The following is a 19396-nucleotide window of genomic DNA, read 5'->3' on the forward strand; positions in this document are numbered from 1 at the left end:
CATGGCATCTCGCCAGAACGCCAAACTTCCTTATTACGGATCCAGGTCCAGAGATCCGGGAGTGATTCTGATAGATGCTCTGACAGCACCTTGGGCCTTCAACATGGCTTATGTGTTTCCACCCTTCCCGATGCTTCCTCGACTGATTGCCAGGATCAGACAGGAGAGAGCATTGGTGATTCTAATAGCGCCTGCGTGGCCACGCAGGACCTGGTATGCAGACCTAGTGGACATGTCGTCCTGTCCACCATGGTCTCTACCTCTGAGACAGGACCTTCTGGTGCAAGGTCCCTTCAAGCATCCAAATCTAATTTCTCTGAGGCTGACTGCATGGAGATTGAACGCTTGATTCTATCAAAGCGTGGATTTTCGGAGTCAGTGATTGATACCTTGATACAGGCTAGGAAGCCTGTTACCAGGAAAATTTACCATAAAATATGGCGCAAATACTTGCATTGGTGCGAATCCAAGAGTTACTCATGGAGTAAGGTTAGGATTCCTAGGATATTATCCTTTCTACAAGAAGGTTTAGAAAAGGGTTTATCCGCTAGTTCGTTGAAGGGACAAATCTCAGCTTTGTCCATCCTTCTACACAAACGTCTGTCAGAAGTTCCAGACGTTCAGGCTTTTTGTCAGGCTTTGGCCAGGATTAAGCCTGTGTTTAAAACGGTTGCTCCGCCATGGAGTTTAAACTTAGTTCTTAACGTTTTACAGGGTGTTCCGTTTGAACCCCTTCATTCCATTGATATCAAGCTGTTATCTTGGAAAGTTCTGTTTTTAATGGCTATTTCCTCGGCTCGAAGAGTCTCTGAGTTATCTGCCTTACATTGTGATTCTCCTTATCTGATTTTTCATTCAGACAAGGTAGTCCTGCGTACTAAACCTGGGTTTTTACCTAAGGTAGTTACCAACAGGAATATCAATCAAGAGATTGTTGTTCCATCATTGTGCCCCAACCCTTCTTCAAAGAAGGAACGTCTTCTGCACAATCTGGACGTTGTCCGTGCCCTGAAATTTTATTTACAGGCAACTAAAGATTTTCGACAAACTTCTTCCCTGTTTGTCGTTTATTCTGGACAGAGGAGAGGTCAAAAGGCTTCGGCCACCTCTCTCTCCTTTTGGCTTCGTAACATAATACGTTTAGCCTATGAGACTGCTGGACAGCAGCCTCCTGAAAGAATTACAGCTCATTCTACCAGAGCTGTGGCTTCCACTTGGGCCTTTAAGAATGAGGCCTCTGTTGAACAGATTTGCAAGGCTGCGACTTGGTCTTCACTTCACACTTTTTCTAAAATTTAGAAATTTTCTAAATTTTACAAATTTGACACTTTTGCTTCTTCGGAGGCTATTTTTGGGAGAAAGGTTCTTCAGGCAGTGGTTCCTTCCGTGTAAAGAGCCTGCCTGTCCCTCCCGTCATCCGTGTACTTTTAGCTTTGGTATTGGTATCCCATAAGTAATGGATGACCCGTGGACTGACTACACTTAACAGGAGAAAACATAATTTATGCTTACCTGATAAATTCCTTTCTCCTGTAGTGTAGTCAGTCCACGGCCCGCCCTGTTTTTTATGGCAGGCCTAAATTTTAAATTATACTCACCACTGCACCCTATAGTTTCTCCTTTCTCGTTTGGTTTTCGGTCGAATGACTGGGTATGACGTAGAGGGGAGGAGCTATATAGCAGCTCTGCTTGGGTGATCCTCTTGCACTTCCTGTTAGGGAGGAGTTAATATCCCATAAGTAATGGATGACCCGTGGACTGACTACACTACAGGAGAAAGGAATTTATCAGGTAAGCATAAATTATGTTTTTTCTTGAAGGATGCAGACTTCTTCCTGTACCACTGCTTGAAGAAGGTGTCTTCCAGAAACTGGCAGTAGGACTGGGAGTTGAGCTTGACTCCATCCTCAATCCGAAAAGGCCCCACAAGCTCATCTTTGATGATACCAGCCCAAACCAGTACTCCACCTCCACCTTGCTGGCATCTGAGTCAGACTGGAGCTCTCTGCCCTTTACCAATCCAGCCACGGGCCCATCCATCTGGCCCATCAAGACTCACTCTCATTTCATCAGTCCATAAAACCTTAGAAAAATCAGTCTTGAGATATTTCTTGGCCCAGTCTTGACGTTTCAGCTTGTGTGTCTTGTTCAGTGGTGGTCGTCTTTCAGCCTTTCTTACCTTGGCCATGTCTCTGACTATTGCACACCTCGTGCTTTTGGGCACTCCAGTGATGTTGCAGCTCTGAAATATGGCCAAACTGGTGGCAAGTGGCATCTTGGCAGCTGCACGCTTGACTTTTCTCAGTTCATGGGCAGTTATTTTGCGCCTTGGTTTTTCCACACGCTTCTTGCGACCCTGTTGACTATTTTGAATGAAACGCTTGATTGTTCGATGATCACGCTTCAGAAGCTTTTAAGAGTGCTGCATCCCTCTGCAAGATATCTCACTATTTTTGACTTTTCTGAGCCTGTCAAGTCCTTCTTTTGACCCATTTTGCCAAAGGAAAGGAAGTTGCCTAATAATTATGCACACCTGATATAGGGTGTTGATGTCATTTGACCACACCCCTTCTCATTACAGAGATGCACATCACCTAATATGCTTAATTGGTAGTAGGCTTTCAAGCCTATACAGCTTGGAGTAAGACAACATGCATAAAGAGGATGATGTGGTCAAAATACTAATTTGCCTAATAATTCTGCACTCCCTGTATATATACAAGGAAAGGTCTGCACAAGGTGATTATGTAAGCAAACTATTGTAAAACAAACTAAAGTAAAAATATAGAAAATCATCCAGGTCTTATGCAATTATTATGCTCCCAGAGACAGGACCAGTAAACACAGCAGATTTGCATAATCAACAAATGCAAGATAACAAGACAATACAATAGCATTTAGTCTGAATTTCAAATGAGTAGTAGATTCTTTTCTAACACATTTCTAAGTTATGTATATTTCCACTCCCCCTGTACCATGTGATAGCAATCAGCCAATCAAAAATGCATATACGTATAGTCTGAGTTCTTGCACATGCTCAGTAGGAGTTGGTGACTCAAAAAAAAGTGTAAATATAAAAGACTGTGCACATTATTTTTAATGGAAGTAAATTGGAAAGTTGTTTAAAATTACATGCTGTATCTGAATCATGAAAATTTTATAAAACCTGAGTGTAAAGTGTGGGGAGTGATATTTAAATTTATTTTGTTATCTGCCGATTGTGTGTGCACATTGGAGGTTTACTGTCTTTAGCATATCATTTACTAAAGCACTTTGATTGGCCATGGGGCAGGGTAATAAAGCATTGTAGCACTGCCCTTTTATCAGGGCATTCCAGGGACATTTAGCTGAACTGCAAAGAAGAAGATAAAAAATGTAAAAAAAAAAAATATATTTTACAAACTACTACATTTTATGTATTATCTTCTTTTCTTGTTAATCCAGTGTTATTGCTACTCATGAACCCCTTTCCCATGAGTGAACTGGTCCTTTAAGTAATAAAATGACAATTTTCCATTGCTCTGTCTAAGCACTGAGCTCCGATTTTACAGACAAATATAACACAATGAGATATTCTTATTATCTAAAATTCAACCCATTGCAATCAACTGTGTTTTGAAAGCATAAAACCAGCTACTTCATATATATATACAAATAAACTTGCAAATGCAATTTCTCCTATATTTTATACTATGCAGCTTGTATAACAAGTCATTGAAAATACATTAATATAAAAACAATTTTACAGTGTACTGTCCGCCTAATGGCTGACCATTTATCATGTATAAAGAAGCAGTACTCCAATGGCAAACAAGACACGTTTTTTTTTTTTTTATCTTTTCCACAAACAAATACTTGCAAATACAACATACTTAACCCATTAATCACATACCAATAAAACTCTCATATTTACTAGAGCGTGACAAAAATGACAAACACCGTCACACTTTCAAAGTCCTTAGTTACTTCACTTGCATATATTTTATATGCCTCAAACAGATGGAAACACATTAAATCTCTTATCAGCCCATACATAAAACAAATATCACTTAAAACGAAAAAAAAAATGCTATTATTGGCGCACAAAATTAAGAACATACATATGACTTTAAAACCAAGTTACAGCAATAACAAGCAAATCATTACGTCATCAAATTTCTTAGCTAAGAATTCCTGATACACACACACAGCTCCAGCCTGCATCAAACATCAAGGCCAGCTTTCTTTTGCAGCGATTGTACACAAAATTCATATCAACTCGCATACCTCAAATATTTCACTCCCAGCATTTATTCTAAAGCAATGTTAACATACATGAAACTTTTAGTAATACATAAAACACATTTTCATTTGGGTTTTGACGTCCGCAACTCTACTATTCTCAAAAAGATAATAGTAGTCCATCTGGTCAGGGCATATATCAACCAGAAGATTGCGGAGGGCAATTAATTAAGGCAGCTCAAAGGACCCAAATCTCGGCCACCTTAATTCAGAATCAAGGCTGAGAGTATAGGAAACTCAGAGCTCTGTGCACAAAGTATAAGGTCTATTTTTTTTATAACCAAGCAGTACTGAGTTTTCCCTAATTTGCATATACTTTAACAAGGGGAGAGTCTTTATCTACTTTAGACAGCTGGGTTCCCATTATTATATCCCTGTTCCTTAAAGTGAATGTAAATTTTGATGACAAAGTGCCCAGTCTACAAAAATTAGACCAAAAAAAGGGGCACTTTAACCCATCAAAATCCACACCTCACTCTAATTCCTAATCAAGTCCCTACAGTTTTCGGACGGACAATTCCTTAACGTTGCTGCTTAGCGGGAGAGATTAGCACTATAGTCAATCAAGTCCCTGCAGTTACCGGATGGACACTACCTCAACATCCCTGCTTAGCGGGGGAGATTTGCACTATAGTCAAATCACAATATGCCTTGGATCACTATTTCTGCCTCTGTAAAATCCCTACAACCTGAAACTTTATTTTATAGTGGGCTGGCACCCAAATGGTGTTTAACTGCCAGACAGATGTCCCACTGAATTTAATAGTGATCCAGTATATAAAACAAAAACAGGGTAAAAGACCCACAACATATATTACACCTACATGAACGCAAAAGAGACAAGAAGACACTCACAGACTGGTCCAAGGGGTAGATTGTGTCCGTTGTTTGTGGTCTGTTCCTCAGGACATACTCCCTTATAGCCCCCCGGGACTCCCTGGCCAACAAGACAAAACCTCCCACAGGTAAGCTATAGACCTGAATCAGATGGGTGCGCGCAGATGTTGGTTCCCAGCCAGGGAGGCACGGAAAGGTCGACCTGAAGCACGTCCCACCAGAGTCGCCAAGTTACTGTCGTGAGTGAGCTCGTCTCAGGTGCAGTAATAAAGAGGTCCAGACCAGATATTTATCAAACAAGGGCTCACCTCAGGAGAGGTAATCTTTATTACACTGTTGCAACAGTGTCCCAGCACAAAAAACAGTAACGCAAGACTACCACATTTTCATATTCATGCATTTTTATACTATTACAGTTCCTTACAAAGCAGAGAGCTAATTGGCTGATAATGATTGGCCAATAAATCTCACGTGATTAGTGGTTACTAGGAAAGGGGGAAAAAAACAGGTCCTCTATGTTAAAATTTGGGAGATATGTTTTCTTGGAATGTGACCAGAAGCTAGTTGGCTAATTGGATTGAGAAGTTGATACTGTACAGAGAAGCCTTGGATTTTACCTTGAGTTTCAGATATTTAGAAAACGATGTATGGGAGAAGCCATAACTTTAAGATGTACTGATACATACTTATTAGGCTAAAAGTAAGTTGTTAAAGATACATCACTTATTGGAAAATACAGAAGTAATATATCTGCAGTTTCAGAGAAGAGTTCAGTAAAAGAAAAGGAAAAATTTGGTTAAACATATAAAATATTGAAAATAGAATAAGCAGCTCATAACATTACAATCAGAAAATGAGAACAATCCTGAGGACAATGAATTTTATAAGGATGTTGGTGAATTTAGTTATAAATTAATACAACATAATGATTTATTACGCAACAGACTTGAGATTATGAATAACACAATGCTTGAATTTAAGGAAGAAATAGTTAAACAAAATCATGCTATTAAAAAATTAAATGATTTTGTGGAAAAAAGTAATACACATTTGGAACACATTTTTCTATGTCAAAAAAATGATTGTACTAATACTCCTTTAAATTTAAATGTTAGTTCTTCAGAAAATCTAAATTCATTTGTAACCGAATTAACCAATTTAGGTAATTCAGATATTGATGGAATAAATTCGGATGTTTTAATTTCTGATGGAAAAAGAAAAGGAAATCAGAATTCTGATGGTAATCTTCAAGCTAGTAAAAAACCAATAAGAAAATATAGAAAAAGAAAATAAATTTAATATGTGTATATTATTATTCTTTGAGTTAAACATAGTAATTTAAAATAAATGAAGATAAAAAACTTGTAAAATATTTGTAAGGTTTATTTTTGAAAAATATTAAAGGGACAGTGCACACAAATATGCAGACAAATATGTGTATTATAAACTAATATAAGTAAGAACATGATTTGATAATGATATATACATCCATGTTCATTAATTATATAATCATACTTGTGAACACCCCACACTGAAATCATAAATCAAATGTACATGTCCCTTTAATACATGTGTGAAAAATATGTAATGTGTTGTATGGTGTATAACTCAAAAAAAATAAAGAGACCAATTGTAAACATTCTTTTTTAATAACTTTCAAACAAACAAACAAAAAAATAAACATAAGATATTAATGTGGGTGATAAAATGGTCCACCACGTGTTTTAACCCCAGAATAAAATGCCCTTCCCTCCCACCTTCTTTCTCTGAACATTATAGCACGCTGTTCTTTTTGATTTTCAATCACTCTCGTTAAAAGTCTTGTTACTTTTTGATTGTGAAGTTTATTTTTTCAAAAATTGTGAAGCATAGAGTCTTTTAAAACGGTGAGATTGGTGTTTATATTCTCTAGCAAAAACATAATTTATGCTTACCTGATAAATTCCTTTCTCCTGTAGTGTAGTCAGTCCACGGGTCATCCATTACTTATGGAATATATCTCTTCCTAACAGGAAACTGCAAGAGAATCACCCAGCAGAGCTGCTATATAGCTCCTCCCCTCACATATCATATTCAGTCATTCGACCAAAGCAGACGAGAAAGGAGGGACCATAGGGTGCAGTGGTGACTGGAGTTTAATTAAAATTTAGACCTGCCGTAAAAACAGGGCGGGCCGTGGACTGACTACACTACAGGAGAAAGGAATTTATCAGGTAAGCATAAATTATGTTTTCTCCTGTTAAGTGTAGTCAGTCCACGGGTCATCCATTACTTATGGAATACCAATACCAAAGCTAAAGTACACGGATGAAGGGAGGGACAAGGCAGGAACATTAAACAGAAGGAACCACTGCCTGAAGTACCTTTCTCCCAAAAATAGCCTCCGAAGAAGCAAAAGTGTCAAATTTGTAAAATTTTGAAAAAGTGTGAAGCGAAGACCAAGTCGCAGCCTTGCAAATCTGTTCAACAGAGGCCTCATTTTTAAAGGCCCAGGTGGAAGCCACAGCTCTAGTAGAATGAGCTGTAATCCTTTCAGGAGGCTGCTGTCCAGCAGTCTCATAGGCTAAGCGTATTATGCTACGAAGCCAAAAAGAGAGAGAGGTAGCCGAAGCCTTTTGACCTCTTCTCTGTCCAGAGTAAACGACAAACAGGGATGAAGTTTGACGAAAATCTTTAGTTGCCTGCAAATAGAATTTCAGGGCACGGACTACGTCCAGATTATGCAAAAGTCGTTCCTTTTTTGAAGAAGGGTTAGGACACAATGATGGAACAACAATCTCTTGATTGATATTCCTGTTAGTAACTACCTTAGGTAAGAACCCAGGTTTAGTACGCAGGACTACCTTGTCTGAATGAAAAATCAGATAAGGAGAATCACAATGTAAGGCAAATAACTCAGAGACTCTTCGAGCCGAGGAAATAGCCATCAAAAACAGAACTTTCCAAGATAACAGCTTGATATCAATGGAATGAAGGGGTTCAAATGGAACGCCTTGAAGAACATTAAGAACTAAGTTTAAGCTCCACGGCGGAGCAACAGTCTTAAACACAGGCTTAATCCTAGTTAAAGCCTGACAGAAAGCCTGAACGTCTGGAACTTCAGCCAGACGTTTGTGTAGAAGAATAGACAGAGCAGAAATCTGTCCCTTTAACGAACTAGCAGATAAGCCCTTTTCTAAACCCCCTTGTAGAAAGGACAATATCCTAGGAATCCTAACCTTACTCCATGAGTAACTCTTGGATTCGCACCAATATAAATATTTACGCCATATCTTATGGTAAATTTTTCTGGTAACAGGCTTCCTAGCCTGTATTAAGGTATCAATAACCGACTCCGAGAAGCCACGCTTTGATAGAATCAAGTGTTCAATCTCCATGCAGTCAGCCTCAGAGAAATTAGATTTGGATGGTTGAAAGGACCCTGAATTAGAAGGTCCTGTCTCAGAGGTAGAGACCACGGTGGACAGGACGACATGTCCACTAGGTCTGCATACCAGGTCCTGCGTGGCCACGCAGGCGCTATCAGAATCACCGAAGCTCTCCTGTTTGATCTTGGCAATCAAACGAGGAAGCATCGGAATGGTGGAAACACATAAGCCATGTTGAAGATCCAAGGGGCTGTCAGAGCATCTATCAGCACCGCTCCCGGGTCCCTGGACCTGGATCCGTAATAAGGAAGCTTGGCGTTCTGACGAGATGCCATGAGATCCAGATCTGGTTTGCCCCAACGATGAATCAGTTGAGCAAAGACCTCCGGATGAAGTTCCCACTCCCCCGGATGAAAAGTCTGGGGACTTAGAAAATCCACCTCCCAGTTCTCCACGCCTGGGATGTAGATCGCTGACAGGTGGCAAGAGTGAGACTCTGCCCAGCGAATTATCTTTTAGACTTCCAACATCGCTAGGGAACTTCTGGTTCCCCCTTGATGGTTGATGTAAGCCACAGTCGTGATGTTGTCCGACTGAAATCTGATGAACCTCAGAGTTGCTAACTGAGGCCAAGCTAGGAGAGCATTGAATATTGCTCTTAATTCCAGAATATTTATTGGGAGGAGTTTCTCCTCCTGAGTCCATAATCCCTGAGCTTTCAGGGAATTCCAGACTGCGCCCCAGCCTAGAAAGCTGGCGTCTGTTGTTACAATCGTCCAATCTGGCCTGCGAAAGGTCATCCCCTTGGACAGATGTGGCCGAGAAAGCCACCATAGAAGAGAATCTCTGGTCTCTTGATCCAGATTTAGAAGAGGGGACAAATCTGAGTAATCCCCGTTCCACTGACTTAGCATGCACAATTGCAGCGGTCTGAGATGCAGGCGCGCAAATGGTACTATGTCCATTGCCGCTACCATTAAGCCGATTACTTCCATGCACTGAGCTACTGACGGGTGTGGAATGGAGTGAAGGACACGGCAAGCATTTAGAAGTTTTAATAACCTGGCCTCTGTCAGGTAAATTTTCATCTCTACAGAATCTATAAGAGTCCCTAGAAAGGGAACTCTTGTAAGTGGTAATAGAGAACTCTTTTCCACGTTCACCTTCCACCCATGCGACCTCAGAAATGCCAGAACTATCTTTGTATGAGACTTGGCAGTTTGAAAACTTGACGCTTGTATCAGAATGTTGTCTAGGTACGGAGTCACCGCTATGCCTCGCGGTCTTAGTACCGCCAGAAGTGAGCCTAGAATCTTTGTAAAGATTCTTGGAGCCGTAGCTAATCCGAAGGGAAGAGCTACAAACTGGTAATGCCTGTCTAAGAAGGCAAATCTTAGATACCGGTAATGATCCTTGTGAATCGGTATGTGAAGGTAGGCATCCTTTAAGTCCACTGTGGTCATGTACTGACCCTCTTGGATCATGGGAAGGATGGTTCGAATAGTTTCCATTTTGAATGATGGAACTCTTAGAAATTTGTTTAGGATTTTTAAGTCCAAGATTGGTCTGAAGGTTCCCTCTTTCTTGGGAACCACAAATAGATTTGAATAGAATCCCTGCCCGTGTTCCGTCCGCGGAACTGGGTGGATTACCCCCATTAGTAAGAGGTCTTGTACACAGCGTAGAAACGCCTCTTTCTTTGTTTGGTTTGCTGATAACCTTGAAAGATGAAATCTCCCCCGTGGAGGAGAAGTTTTGAAGTCCAGGAGATATCCCTGAGATATGATCTCCAACGCCCAGGGATCCTGGACATCTCTTGCCCAAGCCTGGGCGAAGAGAGAAAGTCTGCCCCCACTAGATCCGTTTCCGGATAGGGGGCCCTCTCTTCATGCTGTCTTGGGGGCAGCAGCAGGTTTCTTGGCCTGCTTGCCCCTGTTCCAGGACTGGTTAACTTTCCAGCCCTGCCTGTAACGAGCAACAGCTCCTTCCTGTTTTGGAGCGGAGGAAGTTGATGCTGCTCCTGCCTTGAAGTTACGAAAGGCACGAAAATTATACTGTTTGGCCTTTGATTTGGCCCTGTCCTGAGGTAGAGCATGGCCCTTACCTCCCGTAATGTCAGCAATAATTTCTTTCAAGCCGGGCCCGAATAAGGTCTGCCCTTTGAAAGGAATATTAAGCAATTTAGATTTAGAAGTCACGTCAGCTGACCAGGATTTAAGCCATAGCGCTCTGCGCGCTTGGATGGCGAATCCGGAGTTCTTAGCTGTAAGTTTGGTTAAATGCACAACGGCATCAGAAACAAATGCGTTAGCTAGCTTAAGTGTTTTAAGCTTGTTCATTATTTCATCCAATGGAGCTGAGCGAATGGCCTCTTCCAGAGACTCAAACCAGAATGCTGCCGCAGCAGTGACAGGCGCAATGCATGCATAGGGCTGTAAAATAAAACCTTGTTGAACAAACATTTTCTTAAGGTAACCCTCTAATTTTTTATCCATTGGATCTGAAAAGGCACAACTATTCTCCACCGGGATAGTGGTACGCTTAGCTAAAGTAGAAACTGCTCCCTCCACCTTAGGGACCGTCTGCCATAAGTCTCGTGTGGTGGTGTCAATAGGAAACATTTTCCTAAATATGGGAGGAGGGGTAAAAGGCACACCAGGTCTATCCCACTCCTTGCTAATAATCTCTGTAAGCCTTTTTGGTATAGGAAATACGTCAGTACACACCGGTACCGCATAGTATCTATCCAACCTACATAATTTCTCTGGAATTGCAACCGTGTTACAATCATTCAGAGCCGCTAATACCTCCCCTAGCAATGTGCGGAGGTTCTCTAGCTTAAATTTAAAATTGGAAATCTCTGAATCCAGTCTCCCTGGATCAGATCCGTCACCCACAGAATGAAGCTCTCCGTCTTCACGTTCTGCAAACTGTGACGCAGTATCTGACATGGCTCTCATCTCATCCGCGCGCTCTGTCCTTAACCCAGAGCTATCGCGCTTGCCTCTTAATTCTGGCAATTTAGATAATACTTCTGTCATAACAGTAGCCATGTCTTGCAATGTGATTTGTAAGGGCCTCCCTGATGTACTTGGCGCCACAAAATCACGCACCTCCTGAGCGGGAGGCGAAGGTACTGACACGTGAGGAGAGTTAGTCGGCATAACTTCCCCCTCGTTGTCTGGTGATAATTTCTTTACATGTAAAGATTGACTTTTATTTAAAGTAGCGTCAATGCAATTAGTACACAAATTTCTATTGGGCTCCACATTGGCCTTTAAACATAGTGAACAAAGAGATTCATCTGAGTCAGACATGTTTAAACAAACTAGCAATGAGACTAGCAAACTTGGAAATACTTTTCAAAATAAATTTACAAGCAATATAAAAAACGCTACTGTGCCTTTAAGAAGCACAAAAAACTGACACAGTTGAAATAACAATGACCAAAATAGTTATAGCAACCAAATTTTCACAGTAGATGTATTAAGTTAGCAAAGGATTGCACCCACCAGCAAATGGATGATTAACCCCTTAATACCCAAAAACGGATAACAATTATATAATTAACGTTTTTCTCACAGTCAAACACACTGTCACAGGTCTGCTGTGACTGATTACCTCCCTCAAAATGGATTTTGAAGACCCCTGAGCTCTCTAGAGACGATCTGGATCATGGAGGATGAAGTAGACAGATTGTGACTGAATTTTTACTGCGCAAAAAAGCGCTAAAATAGGCCCCTCCCACTCATATTACAACAGTGGGGAAGCTCAGAAACTGTTTCTATGCAGAAAACAAAAATGGCCATGTGGTAAAAATCATGCCCCAATAAGTTTTATCACCAAGTACCTCACAAAAAACGATTAACATGCCAGTAAACGTTTTAAACATACATTTGAAAGCTATGTATTATTATTAATAAGCCTGCTACCAGTCGCTTTTACTGCAGTTAAGGCTCATACATTATTTCAGTATTAACAGTATTTTCAGAGTCAATTCCATTCCTTAGAAAAATACATTCAGTGTACACACACACACACATCAGCCTGATACCAGTCGCTATCACTGCATTTAAGGCTGAACTTACTTTACAATGGTATCAGCAGTATTTTCTCAGTCAATTCCATTCCTCAGAAAATAATTTACTGCACATACCTCATTTGTTGCAGGGGGGCCCTGCATGCTATTCCCCTTCTCTGAAGTTACCTCACTTTTCCTCAGATGAGAACAGCCAGTGGATCTTAGTTACGTCTGCTAAGATCATAGAAATACACAGGCAGATTCTTATTCTAATGCTGCCTGAGAATAAACAGCACACTCCGGTGCCATTTAAAATAACAAACTTTTGATTGTAGAAATAAACTAAGTTAAAAAACACCACAGATCTCTCACAGCGTCCTTTTAGTTAGGCTGCAAGAGAATGACTGAATATGATATGTGAGGGGAGGAGCTATATAGCAGCTCTGCTGGGTGATTCTCTTGCAGTTTCCTGTTAGGAAGAGATATATTCCATAAGTAATGGATGACCCGTGGACTGACTACACTTAACAGGAGAAACACACATTTTATCCAATGTATTCTCTTCCCTTTTTCCTGTTAGACATAAAACAAATATCATATTAAACTACATTAAAAATGTAATTGCACTAAGCACATATTTAAAATATTGTTATGATAAAGAAAAAAAGAAAAAAGGAATTGATAGTTCATGTGTTAAAAATAAAAACTGTGACAACAATGTAATTTTATTTTTACATTTAAATAAAAAATGCACACACATAAGTGACATTCTTTATTAACATGCAAATTAACATGTTAAGGTGTAAATGAATACATACCTTGTTCATGTGGTTGAGAATCTTCTGCATTGTCAGCATCAACTACATTTGACCTAATTGCATTTTCATCATCTTAAAAAATAAGAAAATGAAATTAGTTAGAAACATATTTATATATTAATTTCTATATTACAAGTAGGGAAAATAAAATATTGTGCATCCATTAATGTATAACAAATCCCTTTTATGGATGCATAATTAATAAACATCCATTACAAGTGCTTTTAACATTATTTACAAATCTGAAGCAGGTTTTTGGGGTTAAACTTTGCAGATGTAAGGAGATATCCTAACATGTTATAGATCAGGGGATTTACATATTGGTCTATAGGGAACTTTGTCATATAAAAAAATTAATATATATTCAAAAATTACAACGCTTAAAGGGACACTGAACACACTCATAGAACATGCAATTTTAAGAAAATATCTAATTTACTCCGATTATCAAATTTTAATTATATTCTTGCTATCTTGATTTGAAAAAGAAGGCATGTAAGCTAAGGAGCCAGCAATTATTTTGGTCAGCAGTTGTTTATTTGTGCGTGAACTTATCCAACAATCAAGAAGAACAACCCAGGTTGATTGCCAAAAATGTGCTAACAACTAAACCTACATTATTGCTTTTCCAATAAAGATAGCAAGAGAATGTATAACATTTGATAATAGGAGTAAACTAGAAAGTTGATTTTAATTGCATGCTGTATCTTATTCACAAAATAAAGAATGTGGGTTCATTGTCACTTTAAATTGATGTTTAAATTTACATGCTAAATGATTATAAAATAAAAATATCCACATATATACCGGTAATGATGAATTCAATATTTTGAATTGCTGGAATTTCAAATTGGTCACTTCCACACGCTGCCTCAGTGTTTTCAGCAAGTAATGCTGGTGATGTAGTAACTTCTTGCACTAAATAAAAATATTGCAACAATGTATCATGAAACACAGCACTCACTGCACAGCCAGGAACAGGTTTACCAAACCCAGTGTAGATACATAGAAACAGAAATCGTTCCAGCTGGTGCAAAAAAAAGACTTTATTGTGCAAACAGGGATAAAAAGCGACGTTTCAGGCCCACACTTGGCCTTTTCTCAAGCTTGAGAAAAGGCCAAGTGTGGGCCTGAAACGTCGCTTTTTATCCCTGTTTGCACAATAAAGTCTTTTTTTTGCACCAGCTGGAACGATTTCTGTTACTAAATAAAAATAAACTTGATGTAATTTTTTATAAGGAACATGATATGTTAACTAAATAAATAAAAAAAAAAAAAAAATTACCTTCATCCACATCCTCAGAATTATTTTGCTGTGAAACATCACTTTCTGGGCCAACAGAGACATCTACATGTTCTTCACACAAGGGAGAAGTCTGGGAAGATGATGCTGAAGTTGACTGTTGCTCAATGTCCACATTAGGGTTTACAGACATTAAGGGGCCTAGTTATCAAGCCGTCAACCTCAAATACGCTGGAATTCCGCAGCGTATTTGTGGCGAGGCTGATTCGCCTTAGTTATCAAAGGCTTCAGACCGGCAAAAGTAGAATTTTGTGACTTAAGCTTCGATCTGCCGGACTCCGTCCGACACAGATCGATTCTTACGTCACTCCAGATGTTCCGCACACAAGTGCGGCACATTCTCACTACTTTTGCTAGTTATCAAAAAACTAGCAGGTACGCTCGGCACTTTTACGGCCCAGCGTACCTGGTTTTCAAACCGCCAGCCTGGAGGCGGTGGATCCCATAGGAATCAATGGGAGTCTGACCATAGCGAAAGTACAAGTTCGCTGCTGACAGACATCCCATTGATTTCTATGGGAAGTGTGTACACCTAACAACCTAACACGTACCCCGAGTCTAAACACCACTAATCTGCCCCCCTACACCGCCGCAACTAAATAAATGTATTACCCCCTAAACCGCCGCTCCCGGAGCCCACCGCAAGCTACTCTATCCCTATTAATCCCTAAACCGCCGCTCCCGGAGCCCACCGCAACTATAATAAATGTCTTAACCCCTAAACCGCCGCTCCCGGAGCCCACCGCCACCTACATTATACCTATTAACCCCTATCCTGCCCCCCCTATACCGCCGCCCTCTGTAATAAAGTTATTAACCCCTAGCTCCTCTGTAATAAAGTTATTAACCCCTAGCGCCGCTTGGAGGATCACTTCATCGGATGGAAGATTTCTTCAGCGCCCCTTGGAGGATAACTTCTGCCGGTCGGATGTCCTCTTCAGTTCCATCGGTGGCTCGGCTGAGTGAAGACAACTAAAGGTAGGATGATCTTCAGGGGATTAGTGTTAGGTTATTTTAAGGGGGGTTTGGGTTAGATTAGGGGTATGTGGGTGGTGGGTTTTAATGTTGGGGGGGGTTGTATTTTTCTTTTACAGGCAAAAGAGCTGAACTTTGGGGCATGCCCCCACAAAAGGCCCTTTTAAGGGCTGGTAAGGTAAAAGAGCTTTGAACTTTTTTAATGTAGAATAGGGTAGGGCATTTTTTTATTTTGGGGGGTTTGTTATTTTATTAGGGGGCTTAGATTAGGTGTAAGTAGCTTAAAATTGTTGTAATATGTTTTTAAATGTTTGTAATTTTTTTGGTTTTTTTTTGTAACTTAGCTTTTTTTATTTTTTGTACTTTAGTTAGTTTATGTAATTGTATTTAATTGTAGTTATTTGTAGGTAGTTTAATTAATTAATTAATTTAATGATAGTGTAGTGTTAGGTTTAATTGTAACTTAGGTTAGGATTTATTTTACAGGAAATTTTGTATTTCTTTTAGCTAGGTAGTTATTAAATAGTTAATAACTATTTAATAACTATTCTAACTAGCTAAAATAAATACAAAGTTACCTGTAAAATAAATATAAATCCTAAAATAGCTACAATGTAATTATTAATTACATTGTAGCTATCTTAGGGTTTATTTTACAGGTAAGTATTTAGTTTTAAATAGGAATAATTTATTAAAGTATAGTGTAGTGTTAGGTGTAATTGTAACTTAGGTTAGGATTTATTTTACAGGTAAATTTCTCTTTATTTTAGCTAGGTAAGCTATTAAATAGTTAATAACTATTTAATAGCTATTGTACCTAGTTAAAATAAATTGAAAGGTACCTGTAAAATAAAAATAAATCCTAAGATAGCTACAATATAATTATTATTTATATTGTAGCTATATTAGAGTTTATTTTATAGGTAAGTATTTAGTTTTAAATAGGATTAACTTAGTTAATAATATAAATATGATTTAGATTTATTTAATTAATATTTAAGTTAGGGGGGTGTTAGGGTTAGTGTTAGACTTAGGTTTAGGGGTTAATAATTTTATTACAGTGGCGGTGGTGTAGTGGGGCGCAGGATAGGGGTTAATAAATTTATTATAGGTGCCGACGGTGTAGGGGGGGCAGGATAGGGGTTAATAAATTTAAGATAGGTTGCGGCGGGTTCAGGGAGCGGCGGTTTAGGGGTTAAACTATTTTTTTATTTGCGGCGAGGTGCGGGATCAGCAGGATAGGGGTTAATAACTTTATTACAGAGGGCGGCGGTATAGGGGGGGGGCAGGATAGGGGTTACTAGGTATAATGTAGGTGGCAGCGGCGTCCGGGAGCGGCGGTTTAGGGGTTAATACATTTATAAGACTTGCGGCGGGGTCTAGGAGCGGCGGTTTAGGGGTTAATACATTTTTAATAGTTGCGGCAGGGTCTAGGAGCGGCGGTTTAGGGGTTAGTATCTTTATTTAGTTGCGGGGGCTCTGGGAGCGCCGGTATAGGGGGTAGAACAGTGCAGTTTAGTGTGAGTGCTTAGTGACAGGCTAGCAAGAAAGCTGTCAAACAGCCGAAGAGCAGCGAGATCGGATGAGTGATAACTCTCACAGTCCGCTGCTCATCGCCCCGCGGCTTTTTGACAGCTTTTTTTGATAACTTAGGCGTATTTTTTCAGGTCCGCGGCGGCGAAGGTAGGCGAGCTTAGGCGGGCGTATTGGGCCGGCGAAGTCAGAAAAGTTGACGGCTTGATAACTACCCCCCTATAAGTTTAATAAATATTCTTTCATATTTTAAAAATCGCCTCCTCCTCTTATTCTTTCTTTGAACTTTCCTTTTAATGACTGCAACCCTTTTGCGACATTGAGCCACAGTCTTTATATGTGTGGCATTTAAATTAACCATTTCAGCAATATCTTCCCAGATTGCATCCCTTGTCTTTAAACTAGTGTCACGCCTCTGTGGTCCAAAAAGCATCTCATAGTTTGGCTCCAGAGCAGATACAAGGATTTCGTTCTCCACAACTGTAAACCTCTCAGCAACCATTTTCAAATATCTCATCAACTGCCTCACAGAATAAAATATGATATCTATATAAATATACATGTAACCAGAGTAAAATGTAAAATACGCTGTGATTGGAGAATATTAAGGAAGTACTCATAAATATGCGTACATAAATGTATTGCAAGGTATTATGGTATCAGAAATAATATAACAGTAAATATGATTGGTTAACAAATATTGCACATTGAACATTGTTTAAAACATATACGCAATTTCGTAATAATACAAATGAGTGAAAATATCTAAATAAAGAGCGTAAAAATATTTATTGTACGATTTCAATAAAAAGAATAACAAAATATAACCAGAACAGTAAAAGCAGAATTCATTGCGAAGGAGAGTTTCATTGCGAAGGAGAGGGCGTAAGATGGGCGTTCCATGGGCGTAACCTGAGTAAATCTTGCAAGTTTCGCAGATATGTTATGATGATATAAAAACATACGCCATACGAATCGCACATTCAACTCACATACATATCTCGCCAGCCATCCTTTGGCGAAATAACATGAATAACATTATTTACAATATTTATTTCATTTTAAAAAATAATACGATATAACGTATTTAGTCAATATACTATAACTGTAGTTTTACATTTTGAAATATGCAAACGCAAACTGAAATAAAGTGAATCATTAAAAGTACGAAGCAACGCAATGATATTTGGAAACCCATTTCGAAGTTCGTGAAATGATATAAGGAGGCGAAGTCTATAGTTTACTATGGACAGCTTATCGCGTAACGTATTGTTTACAATGGACTGCCCACTTTATACGATCATTACGCAAGGCGTGAAATTTGCGAGAGTTGCGAGTCAGAAATACACATTTCTCGCCGCCAATGACGAACTTTCAATCATCGAGGCCATAGTCTTTTTTCTCTGGGTTTATGTATCGCCAGGTGTCATGCAGGGTTAAGGTTTTAAGATTTTTCCATATAGATTGAAGAGCCTTACAGGGGAGTTGAGATTTGCCACTAGAGCAATCAATTGATGGGTCCAGGGGAGTATTGAGGTCACCTCCTAGAATCAGTGGGCCCTTAATTTTCGTCAAGATCTTTGAGGTAACTTTATCTATAAATAAGTCTTGGTGTGTATTAGGTGTGTAGAGGTTAACCAATGTGACAGGTCGGCCATATAAGAGGCCAGAGATGCACAAATATCTCCCGTCCTTATCTTTGTCTAGGGACAACATTTGAAATGGGATGGATTTGTGAATTAGTATGCTGACACCGTTTACTTTTTTATGCCAGTTAGTGCTATGGAAATGTTGTGGGAAATGTGAAGTAAAATATTTAGGGATAGTATTACCTTTAAAGTGGGTTTCTTGTAATAGTAAAATCCTCCCACCCCTTCTATATAGGTCTTGTAAAGCCATAGTCCTCTTATGGGGACAGTTAAGTCCTTTTACATTTTGGGTGATTATGTGTAAATGTGGTGTATCACCTTTTGTAGACATTCTCTTTCAGATATAGGTGCTTGCTATGGATAGACGGCAGCAGCAGGTGGACATTGGCAGGCACACCCAGAATCCCTGGGCTAAACAAAAAAAGAAAAACATTAATAAACGAAACAATTACATAACAACAATTGAAAAGCATAAAGCTTCAAACATAAGGGGGCAACATTATCAGTTGGGCTAAAGTAACTTGGTAATATATTAATTGTATTATTTATGAATCCCAGGAGAACATTTGTTTTCATAAAAGGTTTCCACTGATACACACACCACAACCACA

Source organism: Bombina bombina, chromosome 4 (genome assembly GCF_027579735.1).
Source record: "Bombina bombina isolate aBomBom1 chromosome 4, aBomBom1.pri, whole genome shotgun sequence".
Lineage (NCBI taxonomy): Eukaryota > Metazoa > Chordata > Amphibia > Anura > Bombinatoridae > Bombina > Bombina bombina.